Genomic DNA, 16024 nt, shown 5'->3' on the forward strand with positions numbered 1-16024 from the left:
CTGTCTCTGTCTTGGTCTCTCCCCAATCCCCAAACTCAACATGACCAACTGAGAGCTGGTTATCTTTCCCTCCAACCCACCCACCCCTCTCCCAAACTTACATATCACTATTAAGAGCACCATTATCCTCTAGATCTCCCAGGTCCACAACTTTAGTACCATCCTCAACTCCTTCTTATCACTCACCCATCATATCCAATCTACTGACAAATTGTGTTATTTCTATTTTTAATCACAATTCTCCTCTATGTCCCTTTCACTCCACTTATATAACCACAATCACAGTTCAGGTCCTTATCAACTCTCAAATGGACTACTATAATAGGCCTTTTAACTGGTTTCCTACCTCAGTCTCTTTATCTTTAAAAGGAGCATGATTATTACTATCTCATCTGGATGTTGTGAAGGTCCAATGAAATTATTCCCTGGGACAGAGAACAGAACAAGAAAATTTCATTACAGTGTAGTAGAAACACTGAAAATACATAGTAAGAAAATGGAGCTTAAACACTGGATCTGACACCTTTTACAAGTCACTTCCAAAACTTTTTAAAGTAAGACAGGGACTGCATCTTACACATATCATTGTATCATGAATATGGGATTTTAAGTCAGAAAGACCTGGATTCAAATTCAACCTCTGACAATAGCTATGTGACCATAGACAAGTTACTTGACCTCTCTGAGATTCATTTTCCTCATCAGTAAAAATAGAGATTAAAGTAATACCTATTTGCTCTCCTCACAGGAATTTTGTGAGTCAAAAATGAGATCTTATGTATTAAGTACAATGAAAGATTTAATGTATAAATTTTAGGTATTGTTAAAATATTATGGATCAGTCTCTCAGAGCTAGGCAATCTACATCTCCCCTCAAAGTTCCAGGAAGTAACTGAGGAGCTGTAATGTTTTTCTTTTCTACTGCCATTGGTTCAAACTCCTCTTGTGAAGCTTGTTATAGAACTGTGGTTAGCCTTCCAGTTCTGCTCAACCACTCAACATTGGGTGGCTTTTACAAAGAGATGTTTACTTAAAATATGTAGCAAGAAAAAACATTTCCTTCTAATATCTTAGGGGACATAATACCCCCTGCATTACTTCAGTTGGGGGGAAGGAATACTGCAGGAGAGTTAGGTTCATAACTTAGCCCTTCATAGCAAAGGTCACAACAAATTCACATCCAGATGTGGCATGATTGTGACAGAATCACTGAGTGAATTCTTCTGGGCTGAAGTTCCAACCCAAGGATTTCTCCTTGTCCCCTAGGAAGCTGAAGCTGTGTTAACTACAAAGCCCAGCCTGGGTTCCAGTCTTTGAATTCTTGTAACTTGTTTTTCTGAACTTTCAAGTTTTAAACTCCAATTTTTTCATCTAGGATGGAAAAGGACAAATGAAAAGGACCAAGGCTGAGCTATATGGTCTCTGAGGGTATGTTCTTTCACCACACTTGTTGAATGAAGGGATCAACAAGTGAAATCAAAAGAGTAAATGAAGCAGAGGAAACTGAAGCTAATGGCTGTTTTGAATGCCTTCAAAACATATAGAGAACCTCTCCTTTTCCATGAGATTAGCCTACCAGAACCATTTAAAGAATGTCTACACATGTTCTATAATCTCTCCAAAGTATAAACTCTTTCCCTTACCCATCATTACTGTTCTCTTGGAAGTATCCTCCACATGGAGAAATGGACTGTGGACTAATGTAACCTGAGCATGTGCCAGTCCCTTTTAAGAGATGATTCATCTCCTACACTTTGAAGTAAGTGCCTTATGTTGAATAAGTGTTTGATCTCTATCTGCTGATTGTTGTGATTATTTCTCCCACTATGATACTCCCCACACCTTTCCCCTTAAGCATACAGTAGGAGTTCAACAAATGTTTATCAATTCAATTGAATGAATTGAAAAATTGAAATTTTGCTCCTATTTTTCCTTTTGGTTAATGAGAATTTATGTAAAAGGAAGACCAACATGGGGTCTGGGATAGTCATTCCCATTAATCATATTGGCTGTTTTTAACATATTGACACTAGTTTCTTTTTTACAGACTGATCCAGATACATTTTGCAGAATATTAATAACTTACATTTAAATATCTCATCTGTACCCCACCCACAATGCAGAAATCATTATTCTCTTTTTTCTTTTCTTTTCTTTTCTTTTCTTTTCTTTTCTTTTCTTTTCTTTTCTTTTCTTTTCTTTTCTTTTCTTTCTTTCCTTTCCTTTCCTTCCTTTCCTTTTCTTTTCCTTTCTTTTTTTATACAGAAGAAAAAATAGGCTCAGAAGAAATCAGTTCACTTGTCCAGGGTCACACAGCTAGTATGGATCTGGGGTAGAATTTGAATCTCTAGGTTCAGATTTCTAAACATACTATGTGACACTATTTGTCAGAAAGTTGAACCAACCCTAATGAACTGTCTGTGACAGGCAGAAGAACTGGAAAGGATTGGGACATTCAAAGAGTCTTCAATACTCAAGTTCCTGTTTTTTCCACAGAAACATTAGAGACACAAGTGACAGCAGCACTTTAGCTCAATTCACTTAAATGTGGGAGGCTTTTGTTTTGTTTTTCATGAGTCTAGGGGATCTTCTCCATTGGGGAACTGCTCTGTATAAGTTTCCAGGGTAGTTTCAAGTTCACATTTGGAGGCAACTGGCTCCTTGAAGCCAAATATTCCATTTTAGGATCAGTCTTCAGTCAAAACAAGCTGACTCCATGGTTTCGTGTTTGGGTGAAAACAGATTAAGGATTTAGCCTGTTCAGCCCTGACCTTCTCCTTTCCAAGCCCAGAAAAACAGCAGAGAGATGGGGAGACTTATATGAGGACCTTATCTGATTCTAGATGCCCCCCACTCAGGGTCGAGATAATATGGACCTACTCTAATATGTAGGTCATAGGGCCAGAGAACCAAAGGGGGACTGGCAGAGACAGTTTGTTTACTCTGAATATAATCTTACCATAAGAGGGGTAACACAGTACAATGGAAAACACAAGCAGACCTAGAACCCAGAGATGGGACGCTAAGATCCAGAGTCATCACTGGGGCTTTGTGGAATCTTGAGTAAGCCCTTCAGTTTTTCTAGGATCCTCAGTAAAATGAAAGAGGGAGGTGAACTAGATCATCTCAAACACGTTCCAGCTCTACATTCTATGTTTTGAGGAAAACTTGGGCATCCCTTGAGCCTGAGAAAGCCCCACAACTAGCTGTATACTCTCTCCCTCCCTCCTTCCCCCTTTCTCTCTCTCTCTCTCTCTCTCTCTCTCTCTCTCTCTCTCTCTCTCTCTCTCTCTCTCTCTCTCTCTCTCACCCCCCCCCCTTCCCTTCTCATAACCTGTTCCCTGCTTATCCTGATGAATCCTACGGTTTGTAACCAAGTGAATCCTGTTGCTAGAGCTTTTGTCTTCAAGGCCTGTTGGAACAGTTCAGACTTTGCTATCAAGATTCCTCCTCATTGCTAAGAGGAAATCCCTCTTTTATTTGTGCGTGGGAAGAAAAAATACAATCTACAATGCTGTTGAGCAATGTTATCCTACAGGCCCACTGTTTTACCAGTGCAGCTAAATGTTCAGAAATCAGATATCTGTTTAGAGAGTGTTCCCTTTCCTGTAATTTCTAGCTTCATTTGTGATCCAGGGCACTTTGACTTTGACTCAGCTTTTGATAAAGTGTGATTGCTGAGGGACTTTGAGTCTCTCTTCTCTCCAAGTATCTCCCAAACTCCCAAACTGCAAGAGTGCCTGCAGTTTACATTATTAGAGATTCCTTTCTCTTTTCAACACATTTATTGAGCACCCCCTATAGTGCATAATACCTGTATTAGTCTCTGCTAAGGGGATACATCTCTGCTTAAGTTGACTAGACAGGGCCCTTGCCCTCAGTTTTCTCACTCTAATTGGCAGGGTTCCATGGAAAGAGTCCTGATTTTAATGCCAAAGGGTCTGCATTCAAATCCTGTGACTTAAGTTCATTATCTCTATAACTGGGAGAAGTTACTTAATTTTTCTAACTTAATTTCAGTTTTCTCAACTGTAAAATTTAAAAAAACTGAACTAAATGATCTCAGAGGTATTCAGGTATAGATCTATGATTCTAAATTGCAGGGTAAGACAGGGACAATATTAATTATCCATATTAATCAAATACCTTTCAGGTAAAGAATAAATGATTATTACTTTGGAATCTTAACCCAACAATATATTTCAATTTCCCTTATTCAGTATGAATATAAATGTTACCACAAACCTGTCTTGGTTTGGGATATGTCCAAGGGCATGGGATGGGGGTTGGTATACTACGTTGAATATTTCTCTACCTAGGCTAGAAATGCTTGGATATACAAGAGATTCTAGCCCCACATTCTCAGGGCCAAACCCAGGGCTATTCTATTTTATACCCCACAAGCTCCACTGTACCCCATGAGACTGGGAATTCATATTTCACTGTCACTGTAACGAACTCTTATTGATTATGTTCCTCCCCATTTTAGGGGCCCAGTGACAAGTACTCAACTTCTATTTCACTGAGTAACAACAGGACCACTTTTACATGAGGATGTTTATTTTGAAGTAAGAAAAATGCATACATATATTGTGTAAACATATTTATATGCATATAAAGTATTAAAACATGCACATATTATACATAAATGTGTATGCTTGTGTGTGTATATATATATATATATATATATACATACATATGTTTATGTGTGTATATATATATATTTATAGAATATTTCCCCCAACATCCCAGGGACTTAAATACCCCCCCAAGCCATTCTGTCTGATGAAGTTTACACCTTAACTCATTCCTACATAGCAGTTCAAGTTCACAGCTGTCAGTGATAACTTCTAGAAAATTAAAGTCTTCTAAGGGTGTTGTAAATGGACTGACTACTACCTGGAATCTGGATTCCTGACTTCCTAGATCCTAATGGCTGGTTCTCTCAGGTGAGATCAGTATCTCTTCTCCCTTCACCTAAAATGGAAACGGTTCTTTGTTGAACAATGTTATCCTATAGGATAAAAAAGACCAGACCCATTTCCTGGGATCATATGACCTAAGGGAGAGGAAGGAAGAGGTGACTCTCAGGGTTCTTCCCTTTACCACCACAGCTAACCGGCTGTGAGTAGAGTCACTTTCATTATATAGACATACAGGAATGCAGGAATGTCACCTTTTTTCCCTTAGTTCTGACTTTGTACTCGATGGAAACAGTCTCCTGTGGCCAAAATGTCTGCATGTACTTTACTCCATATTTCTTGAATAGTACAAAGAAGGATGAAATCTATAAGGAGCTCATATTCTAATGGTATCAGCTGCATGTCACAACTAGATATAGACTAGCTACAAAGAAAAGGAGTCAGGAATCTTTGGTGTGATTCTAATTCTATTAACATAAAAGCCTCTTTCTTTAAACCTCAGTTTCTTTATCAAACTGAGATAATTATACCAGTATTACCTCTCTCAAATCGTTGTGAGGATAAAATGAGATAACTGGGTGAGAGAGTACTTTAGGAAAGTTACTATACAAAGAAGTATGGATATTATTGTGGGAAAGTAAAACTTCTTGTCAGTTCTCTCTCCCTCTCTTAGTGGTCTCTCCTTGAAATTACCTTGTATTACTCTGTATATATTTTGCATTACCACATAAGTGTATGAGTATGTGTATATATATGCATATATATACACACATGTGTATCTATAATATATATTCATATATACATTTGCACTACTGTAGCTACATATGAATATACATTCAATTCAATACCTATTATGCTTCAGGCCTTGGACTAAGAACTGGGGATATAAAGTATCAAAAGACAGTCATTCCCCTCAAGGAGTTTATAAACTAATGGATCAGACTACATGCAAGCAAATATATATACAAAGTAAACTATATTCAGGATCAATAGGAAATATTTTTAAAAAGGGAAAGTACTAGAATTAAGAAGGAATGTATCCTGTAGAAGATAGCATTTCACTTGTAACTTAAAAGGAAACCAAGAAGATCACCAGTCAGAACAGAGGAGGGAGAATGTTCCAGACATATAGATAGATAGATAGATAGATAGATAGATAGATAGATAGATAGATAGACAGATGATAGATATAGATGCTAGATATACATTTACACACATGCATACATAGATACATCACATAAATGTATATATACATATATACATAAATGTATATATATACATATATAAGTGTATATATGTAAATGTGTGTATTACCTGGTATATATTTTACACTTACTCTCTGTGTACATGTTGTATCTTCCCAATGGCAATAAAATTCCTTAAGTGTATGACTTGTTCTGTTTCCATTTTCACATCCTTAACATCTGGACTCAGGCAAGTAGGTGGTACAGTAGAAAGACTGCAGAGCCTGGAGTCAGGAGTTCAAATCTGACTTCAGACATAAACTAACTGTGTGATCCTGGGCAACTCACTGAACTCTGTTTGTCTCTATTTTCTCATCGGGAAAATAAAATGGCAAACCACTTTGGTGTCTCTGCCAAGAAATTCCCAAATGGAATCACAGAGAGTCAGACACATTTAAAATGGCTCAACAACAATATGAGAACAGTACTTTAATGACTTCTGCCATCTTTTTCTACATCAGATACTAAGCATTCCCTTACTCACTAAAGGATAAATATTTGTCAATGAACTTGGAATCTGACTCATTTTGGCTTTTGGATTATTTAATGTTTTGGTCTCTATGTGAACAATAGAAAGATGATTAAAGAGAATGCTGGTTATTTAATTTGGTCAATCAATATGAATTTATTGCATATGGCATGAAACTTCCATCCCTTTCATACATGAGTTTACCACTTCTTTGCCCTTACTCTGATGGTTCCTTGCATCCTTCTTACCAGTATCTCACAGAATTCTTAGCTTTTTTTCAAAGCACAGTCCAGAGGCTAAGGATTGAGATAGGGGGTGGAAGACAGAGGTGAAGGAGCCTCTCTAAGACAAAGACAATGATCCTAGTCCTTTAGAAGAGTTGATTCTCCTCTACAGATAGCCCCCTATACTAGGAGAGATTTTTCCACTCCTTTTTCCTTGCCATTCCTTTGAGAAATGAGCTTATATCCTTTTACAAGTACCAGTTTTGAGCCCTTTAACCATCTGAGCTAAATTAACTTTTCTCCATTCGTCCTGTCCTGCTGATCAGTGACAACAAAGAGCTTTATCTAGCCCTGGCCTCTCAATTGGATAGGATTACAAAAGGAATTGCTCATCTGGGCATTGAAGTTATCTTCTCTCCACAGCCTAAAGTTATCTCTTGCTTTATGACTGGAAATTGTTAATATCAACAATGGGTGGATAAAAGTGAGGGAAAGAGGTGATCATCTATTCCTTAAATAACCTCACTGATTTTGAGTTTTCTCCTTGATGTGTTGTATATGAGATTGGGCTCTGGATCAGTGTCAATTCAGGACAATGAAATTCAACTTAAAAAGTGTTTATAAGTATACACTATGTGACAGATACTTTTGTAGGTGCCAGGAATACAAAGACAAAAAGCAAAACAGTCCTGCCTTCTAGAAGCTTACATTTTCCTGGGGCTTCCTTGGTCCAATCCCTTGTAGGGAACGGAGGGGAGAAACTGGAGGCTGGGGAAGTGGGGGGAGGAGAGGAAGGTGGGGTCAAGGTAGCTGGAAAAGCTATTGTCATCCATTTCTCTGTTTTGTAGTTAAGCACTGATTCAATTGAGTTCATTTTGTGAAAACAAGAACAAGTAAAAAGAGAATTATTTTTATTTTCCACTAGGAAGCAATATCTAGTGAATTTAATGCCAAATTCTGCTAATAACTAGTTTAGAAAGAAGAGTATCTTTAAAAATCAAAATTGACTTCTACCTAGGAGAGGAAGAAAAGAAGAAGGGAAGGAGAGAGGGAGGGAAGAAAGAAGAAAGGAAAGAAGGTGGGTGGTATGGAGGAAGGAAGAACATAAGAAAGGAAGGATGAAGGAAGTGAGGAAGGAGGGAGAGAGGGAAGGAGAAAGGAAGAAAAGAAAAGAGGAAGGAGGGAAGGAGAGAAGGAAGGAAAGTAGGAAGGAGGGAGGAAGAAAGGAAAGAAGAAATGAGGAAGAAGGGAAGAATAGAGGAAGGAAGGAAAGAAGGAAGGAATGAGGAAGGAAAGAAGAAAGGAAGGAGGGAGAAAGGACAAGGGAAGAAGGAAGGAGAGAGGGATGTAGGAAGGAGGGACAGAGGTATGGAGGAAGGAAGAAAAGAAAAGAGGGAGGGGGAAAGAAGGAGGGAAGGAGATATGGAGGAAGGAAGAAAGGAGGGAATGAGGGAGTGAGGGAGAAAGGAAGGAAGGAAGGAGGAAGTAAAGAATAAAGGGTGAAAGAGTGGAAGGAAGGAAGGAAGGAAGGAAGGAAGGAAGGAAGGAAGGAAGGAAGGAAGAAAGGAAGGAAGGAGGGTGGGGAGGGAGGGAAGGAGGGAGTATAGTGAAAGGAAGAAAAGAAAGGAGGGAAGGAGGGGTGAGGAAGAAAGAAGGAGGGAAGGAAAGAAGGAAGAGAAAAAGGAAGGAAAGAGAAAGGGAGGAAAGAAGGAAAGAAAGAAAGAAGAAGGGGAGGAAGGAAGGAAGCAAAGAGAGATGGAGGAAGGAAGGAGGGAAAGAAAGAAAGAAGGGAGAAGGGGGAGGAAGGAAGGAAGGAAGGAAGGAAGGAAGGAAGGATGAGGAAGGAAAGGAAGAGGGAAGGAAGGAGGGAGGAGGAAGGAAGAAAAAAGAAGGTACTGTGCTTGGCCAATACAAATGAAAGGTACAAATCATTTACATAGTTTTACTGGGTACTTGCCAGGTTGTTTGCTAGGGGAAAATATGGCCAAGAAGTCAGCCTCTGATCTTGTGGAGCTTATAGTCACTTAGGAGGAAGAAATAAGAAACCTGTAGTAGAGTTATGCAGTAGACCTGATCTCAAATCTTTTCTCCCACACTTAAGCTTCACTCACTTAAATTGGACATATCACTTAACCTCTCTGTCTTACTTTCCCTTTCTACAAAATGGGGTTAATTGATGAACCTGCTTCAAAAAGTTCTCACGAGGAGCAAATGAATTAATGTATGGAAAGTGCATTGCAAACCTTAAAGTGTCATATAAATGCTAAGTAGTTTTAGTATTATAAAAACTCAGTAAATAAGATATTCATTCAACTTATCTTTGTAAATTTATAAATTTATTTTAAACAAATGAAAATAAGAAAAAATGTTATTTATACAGTAGAATATGAGAATTCAATATAAAAATAATTTCCATTAAAAATTCTACATAATAAAGGATACAATTAAGCTCAGACACATATGTAAAAACTTTTCATCAGCTTCTCTGAATGTAGATAACATCTTCCTTCATAATTCCAAGCCTTTGCATGCTTTTCTAAATCAGCCAGCTCATCTTTTCCTACACCACATAATTATTCCAACCCAATCACATTCTAAGAGACTACCTATGAGAGTTTTTCCTTAATTTTCTGCATTCTTTCAATTCTTAGTTGCATATAGTTTATTGATTGATTGATTGATTGATTGATTGGGGGGGTTGCAAGATGGTGGGGTTAAGTGACTTGCCCAAGGTCACATGGTCAGTAAGTATCACGTGTATGAGATCATATTTGAACTTAGACCCTCCTGATTCCTGGGTGGGTGGTCTATCCACTGTGCCACTTTAGCTGCCCCTCATAGGTTTTATTTAAACAAGAAAATTTTAATTTAAAATAACCAAAATTATTCATTTTATACTTTAATAATGTTCTCACCTTATAATATAGTTTAAAATATAAAACTACCGAATCTGTTTTTTTATATTCTTCCCCTCCTCTCCTCCTCCTCTCCCCCCATTTCTTTGAAGCTCCTGACCTTTTTTCTTCCACATGAACTTTGCTATTATTTTTCTGACTCCATATGATAATCTCCATGTACTCATGGAGGTTCATTATCATGGGAAACAAAAATACTATACAATACTAAGTACAATAACACAATATGACTATAATTACATTAGAGTATTGAATGGCAGATAAGGGGTATATTAAATATTATGAAATTGAATGGAGAGGTCACTTTCACCTTAGAGTAGACAAGGAAAGACTTCATTGCAAAAGTGGCATCTTTGAAGGGCATTATTTCCACTGTGCTGCATGATTGAAGATCATGAAACACTGCAGTCTTCAATGCATTGAGACTAGAAATCACCCAAAGGATCATGAAGAGAACATGGCAGACATAAATAAGTTGTAACATGTGTCATTTATAAGTTGAGACTAATTTCCAGAGCTTACTGGCAGGTCAGGTTCCCATGGAAAAAAAAAAAGTTAAGCTGTCTGCCCTTTCTTACCCTCAATTTTATCACTTCTTTCAATGCTAAGCATAATAATCCTTATCCTGACTAGGGGAAACTAGATGATGCAGTGAGTAGAGCACTGGCTCTCAGGTCAGGAGGACCTGAGTTCAAAAGTGATCTCAGACACTAGCTGCATGACCTTGGGCAAATCACTTAACCCTGATTACCTCACATCCAGGGTTATCTGCAGTTGTCCTGATTCATATCTGACTGAACCCAGATGACTCTGGAAGAGGAAAGTGAGGCTGGTGACTTAGCACAGCCTCCCCTCACTCAAATCAATTCACATGCTTGTCATGGCATCACCTCCCTGTTGTTGTGGTCATCTTTGAAATTATTATTATTATTATTATTACTTACCCTGACTGTTCTATTAAGTTTCTTGGTAATGAAGTACTATTGATACATTGGATGATAAATTGTCAGGGATGTTTTTATTTTATTATTAATCCATTTTATTTTTTATGTTCTATTTATTTTATTTTTAATTTATGGACTAAAACAAGAATTTCCATAACAAAGTATCATTTAAAAAAAGATGATTGCACATGAAACCACAAATCTATTACATCAATTCTGTTCCTTTTAAATATATATAATAAAGTTATCATGTAAATTTCTCTTTTTTCCTTTTTCTTCCTCCACCCTGCCCCCCCCCCCAGATATTTTAAAGGAGATTCGGGCTCCAGGAAAGAATGGGATCATCTGAGCTTTCTTCCAATTCTGACATTCTGGGATTCTACCTTACATTGTTTTGAAGGTCTCACAGACTGTTAGAAGCTTTGTGGTCTATTCATTTATGATGCAGATTGCTGTTGTTTGTCCTTCATTCTCAAGGACCAATGAAATCAGGAAGGTGATGTCTTTTTTTTAAATTTTATTTATTTATTTTGAATTTTACAAATTTCCCCCTAATTTCGCTTCCCTCCCCCCACCTTCCACAGAAGGCAGTCTGTTAGTCTTTGCTTTGTTTCCATGGTATACATTGATCTAAATTGAATGTGATGAGAGAGAAAACATATCCTTAGGAAAAAATTAAGTATAAGAGATAGTACAATTACATAATAAGATAATGGGTTTTTTAAAATTAAAGGTAATAGTCTTTGGTCTTTGTTTAAACTCCACAATTCTTTCTCAGGATACAGATGGTATTCTCTATCACAGATATCCCCAAATTGTGCCTGACTGTTGCACTGATGGAATGAGCAAGTCCATTAAGGCTGATCATTGCCCCCATGTTGCTGTTAGAGTGTACAATGTTCTTCTGGTTCTGCTCATCTCACTCAGCATCAGTTCATGCAAATCAGTGAACTGGATTTAAATAAAGCAGGGTTGTGCTAAATCATCAGTCTCTCCCAGGAGAAAGCTGAGGTCCAGAGAGAGGAGCAGATTGACTGAGGTTGTGCCACAAGGCAAGACATTGACAGAAGTGAAACTAGAACCCTAAGCCTTTTGACCCCCAATCAGAGTACATTTGCCTCTGCTCTATAGATTGCAATCACAACACATTGCATCACCTCACCCAAGATAAGATGCATGGAAATTGGTTTGAAAGAATAAAACTGGATATACAGATGTCAGAATTGTTCTTAACTGTGGAAGGAACTTTTGAACTATAGTTGATCTGTTGCAAATTCCTTTAAGTTAATTGCCAAATAACAGCTACTCTGCTTTATTACTCTGCTTGTACCTCACACTATCTCTATTTCTTCTACCTTCATCAACAGCCTGCCAGCCCAGTAGGGAGGCTCTTTGAAAGCCAGGTACTTCACAACCTCCAGGGACTTGGGAATTAGAGGGTAGGAGAATCTCTGCTCTGTATTCACATGAGAAGTAAAATCCTCTGATTTTCCCCTCTCACTCTCCACCCCACCTAATTAAAAACAAAACAAAAAATTCAGGTGACTAGATAATACTCAAATGTCCCCTGGGATCATCCTGCTCTGTTATACCCAGTCAGATGCTAATATGACTTCACATCAATCTCATGCTTTAAATGTTACCAAATGCCTTCACATCCATTATTCTCAAAGCAAGTTCTCTGAGAGAAGAGATCTCAGTCACAAAATCTCAGAGCTGCAAGTTAACTCAATGAATTTCAAATTCCATCATTTAATAAAATATGGAAACTGAGGCCCAGAAGGAAGTAACTTATCCCAAATAGCATGGTATGTAAGTGGCAGAGCTCAAATTTGAATTCAGTCCCCACCTTCTATGCTATACTCCAATTGTTCAGTTAAAAACTGTCTTAGTATTGCCTTGCTTACAAGGGGAGACATAAAAATAGAAATAAAATTGTCTTCTCTAGCTCCATCCACTTGTATATATAAGGAGGAAGTCAGAATTTAGACCTGAGTAGCAAAAGACATTGGGGAATTAAAGAATGGTCCATGAGGTGTTCTTTTTCTTTCTTTCTTTCTTTTTTGGGTTTTTTTTGGCAAGAAAATAGGGTTGAATGACTTGCCCAAGGTCACACTGCTAAGTAATTATTAACTGTCTGAGGCCAGATTTGGACTCAGGTCCTCCTGATTCCAGGGCCAATGCTTTACCTACCGCACCATCTAGCTGCCCCGAGATGTTCTTTTCTAGCCTGTCAAACCCTAGCTATCTTCAAGGCTAAAATTCCACCTCCTTGAAACAATTTGTAACCACTAGAAAGGGGTCTTTCATTCTTCCAAACTCAAATGGCATTTAAAGTCTAAACCTGAACATTTAGCATTTACTACACACTACCTTGTGACAGCTTTTGTATTGTTTTCTTAAATTACTTTTCATTTAAAAACATTTTTACTTATTTTCTTACATATTTCCCAATTACTTTTTACATATATATTTTTATTGTACCTTTAATTTGTGGATTAAAACAAGCATTTCTATAACATAGTACAATTTTAAAAAAAGTCAATTGTATATGAAACTGCAAATCTACTATGTACAACTCACTATTCCTTTCAAATATACAACAAAATTATCATGTCAAATTTTTTCCTTTTTTCTTCCTTTTCTCACCTCCTCCTAGAGCTGGCTACCATTAGAAAAACACAAAGAGAGAGAGAGAGAGAGAGAGAGAGAGAGAGAGAGAGAGAGAGAGAGAGAGAGAGAGAGAATAGGTAAAATTATTCTGTATATTTTTATATTTATCAGTTCTTTCTCTGGATAAAGTTAGCATCTTTCTTCATATGTCCACTATAGTTAATTTGGATATTTTTAATAGTCAAAATATCTTATTTGTTCAAAATCATTCTTAAAACACTGTTCTCTTAGTTCTGCTCATTTAGTCTTCATTATTTCATGCAAGTCTTTCCATGATTTTCTAAAATTATTGAGCTCATCATTTTTTTATAGCATGGTAGTATTCCATCACAATCATATACCAAAACTTGTTAAACCATTTACCAATTAATAGGTAGCCCTACAATTTTCAAGTCTTTGCCACTGTTATAAACATTTTTAAACATATAGGTTCTTTTTCTATTTTTCCTAATCATCTTTGGAAATAGACTAAGTAGTTATATTACTTGGTTAAAGGGTCTAGGCAGTTTACATTTAAATTTTTTTTTAAATGTTGAATTCCAAAGTCTTTCCCTCTCTCTCACTCCTGCCTTATTCCTTGAGAAGGCAAACAATATGATATCAATTACACACATGAAGTCATGCAAAATATATTTCCTTAAATTGCTTTTTCAAATCTTGTTTAGTTACATCACTTTTCTTTTCTTTTTTTTTGATGGAGGAAATTTAGGTTAAGTGACTTGCACAAGGTCACACAGCTAGTAAATGTCTGAGGTCAGATTTTATGTCACTTTTCACAAGTACATCTTTCATTCTTCCCTTCCTCTTGAACTATGAGTTCCCTGACACTAACTCTCTCTTTGTCCTCACCTTTCCTTAGGCTTAAAGCATAAGACTTTGCCCATGGCAAGCACTCAATAAACATTTTTTGATTGACTAATTGGGTCAGGTTGGAAAGTAATTGAAAAAAGCAAGATTTGAATATGAGGGGTTCAGAGGAACAGGGGAAGGTTTGCATGAGTTGAGACGAGATGAAGTAATCAGAACCAGAAAATAATACCATATGCAATAGTGAAAATGAACAGAACACTGGAATGAATTCTATCATTGTGTAATTATGTACTTTTGTGTACTAATTGTGTACACTGTGTAATTCATGACCAGATATGGTCATGAAAAAGAGGTAAAAAATGCACTTATCTATTCTCCTTGGAGAAGTGGGGGAGTAAGGATGCAAAATATTGTTTATACTGTCAAACAGTTTCTCCTTGTTAACTGTTTTGGTTTAATTGTTCTTTGTTACAGGGGAATCTGGATGGGTGAAGAAAGCAAAGTGATAAATATTATGGGAATCAACCAATCAAAAAGCAACTGCTTGGCTGACAGAACCAAAAGTTCCTGCCTTCAACCATCATATATTCCAATGGGTGAGATACATTCATAGATGAGAATTTAAAGAATACAAATAAATCTAAGGTCATTTGAGGAGGAAGAAGTCTTACAGCTGGTGGGTCTTGAATGTTGAGGGAAACCAGGGGTTTCAAGAGGCTGCAGAGGAAAAGAGGCAGTTCATTCACTATGTGAATGTGAAGTCAGTGCATAAGCAAGGAAATGAGAGACAAAGTTTCATATATTTGGATAGCATGTAGGTCAGGATGGCTAGAAAGCAGTGGGAGAGAAAGGGAGTAAAAAAAGGAAAAAGACCAGAAAGGGAGCAGAGGAGGAAGAAGCTAAGTTGGAAATGTGATGCAAAAAATCAAAATTCAAAGCCACTGGCTTGGATATTGTGCAAACTTATAGAAAAGTTATAGAAGACCCTTGAAAATATAAGTACTTATATATGTATGTATAAGCGCATATATAAATAGAAATGTGTATGTGTGTGGAGGGAATTAGGATTCTCTCAACAAAATCACTCAAGTATTTCACACATGCATATACACACATACACATATACATACATAGCTTTGGTCTTTAATTTTTTTCATTTATGGAAAAAAACAAGCATTTTCATAACATAGTACAATAAAAAAGAATTGCTCTTGACTTAATGATTCTGGAGACCAAAGATAATGGAATTCAAGTCTCTGAAAAATCCATGGTCTTAGGGGGAAATCTCACCAACAGCAACTGAGACATTGGTATGAATAGGACAAAGTTCTCAAACCCATCTGGTCTAAGAACAAACCCTTCATTTTTTCCCTTTACCCTGATCTTCCTTACCTTCCTATTGTTGTCATGGTGTGTCTCCTCATTCCTAGTGAACACAATCAACCAAACTGAAAATTCAGTCATTTATGACTCTTCTTTCTCCCTCTACTTCCAATCACCAAATCCAATGACTCATAACTTAGCAATATCTATCTTTCCATTCTTGCTGTTCTCATGCTAACTTAGGAGCTTGTTATTTCTTGCCTGGACTATTATGATGATCTTCTAAATGGTCTCTTTGTTTTCAGGCTTTTCTGTCTGAATTCTTTCCTCTACATACTGCACAAAAGATCTTACTATTATCTTATTACTCCTCTGTTCAAAGCCTAGGATGGCTTTATATAACCAACCAAATAATAGTCAAACTTCTTTATCTGGAATTTAAAGAAATCTGCAATCTATCATATTTCTTTCTCACCTTCACAACACACACACACACACAC

Source organism: Macrotis lagotis, chromosome 8 (genome assembly GCF_037893015.1).
Source record: "Macrotis lagotis isolate mMagLag1 chromosome 8, bilby.v1.9.chrom.fasta, whole genome shotgun sequence".
In the NCBI taxonomy this organism is placed as follows: domain Eukaryota; kingdom Metazoa; phylum Chordata; class Mammalia; order Peramelemorphia; family Peramelidae; genus Macrotis; species Macrotis lagotis.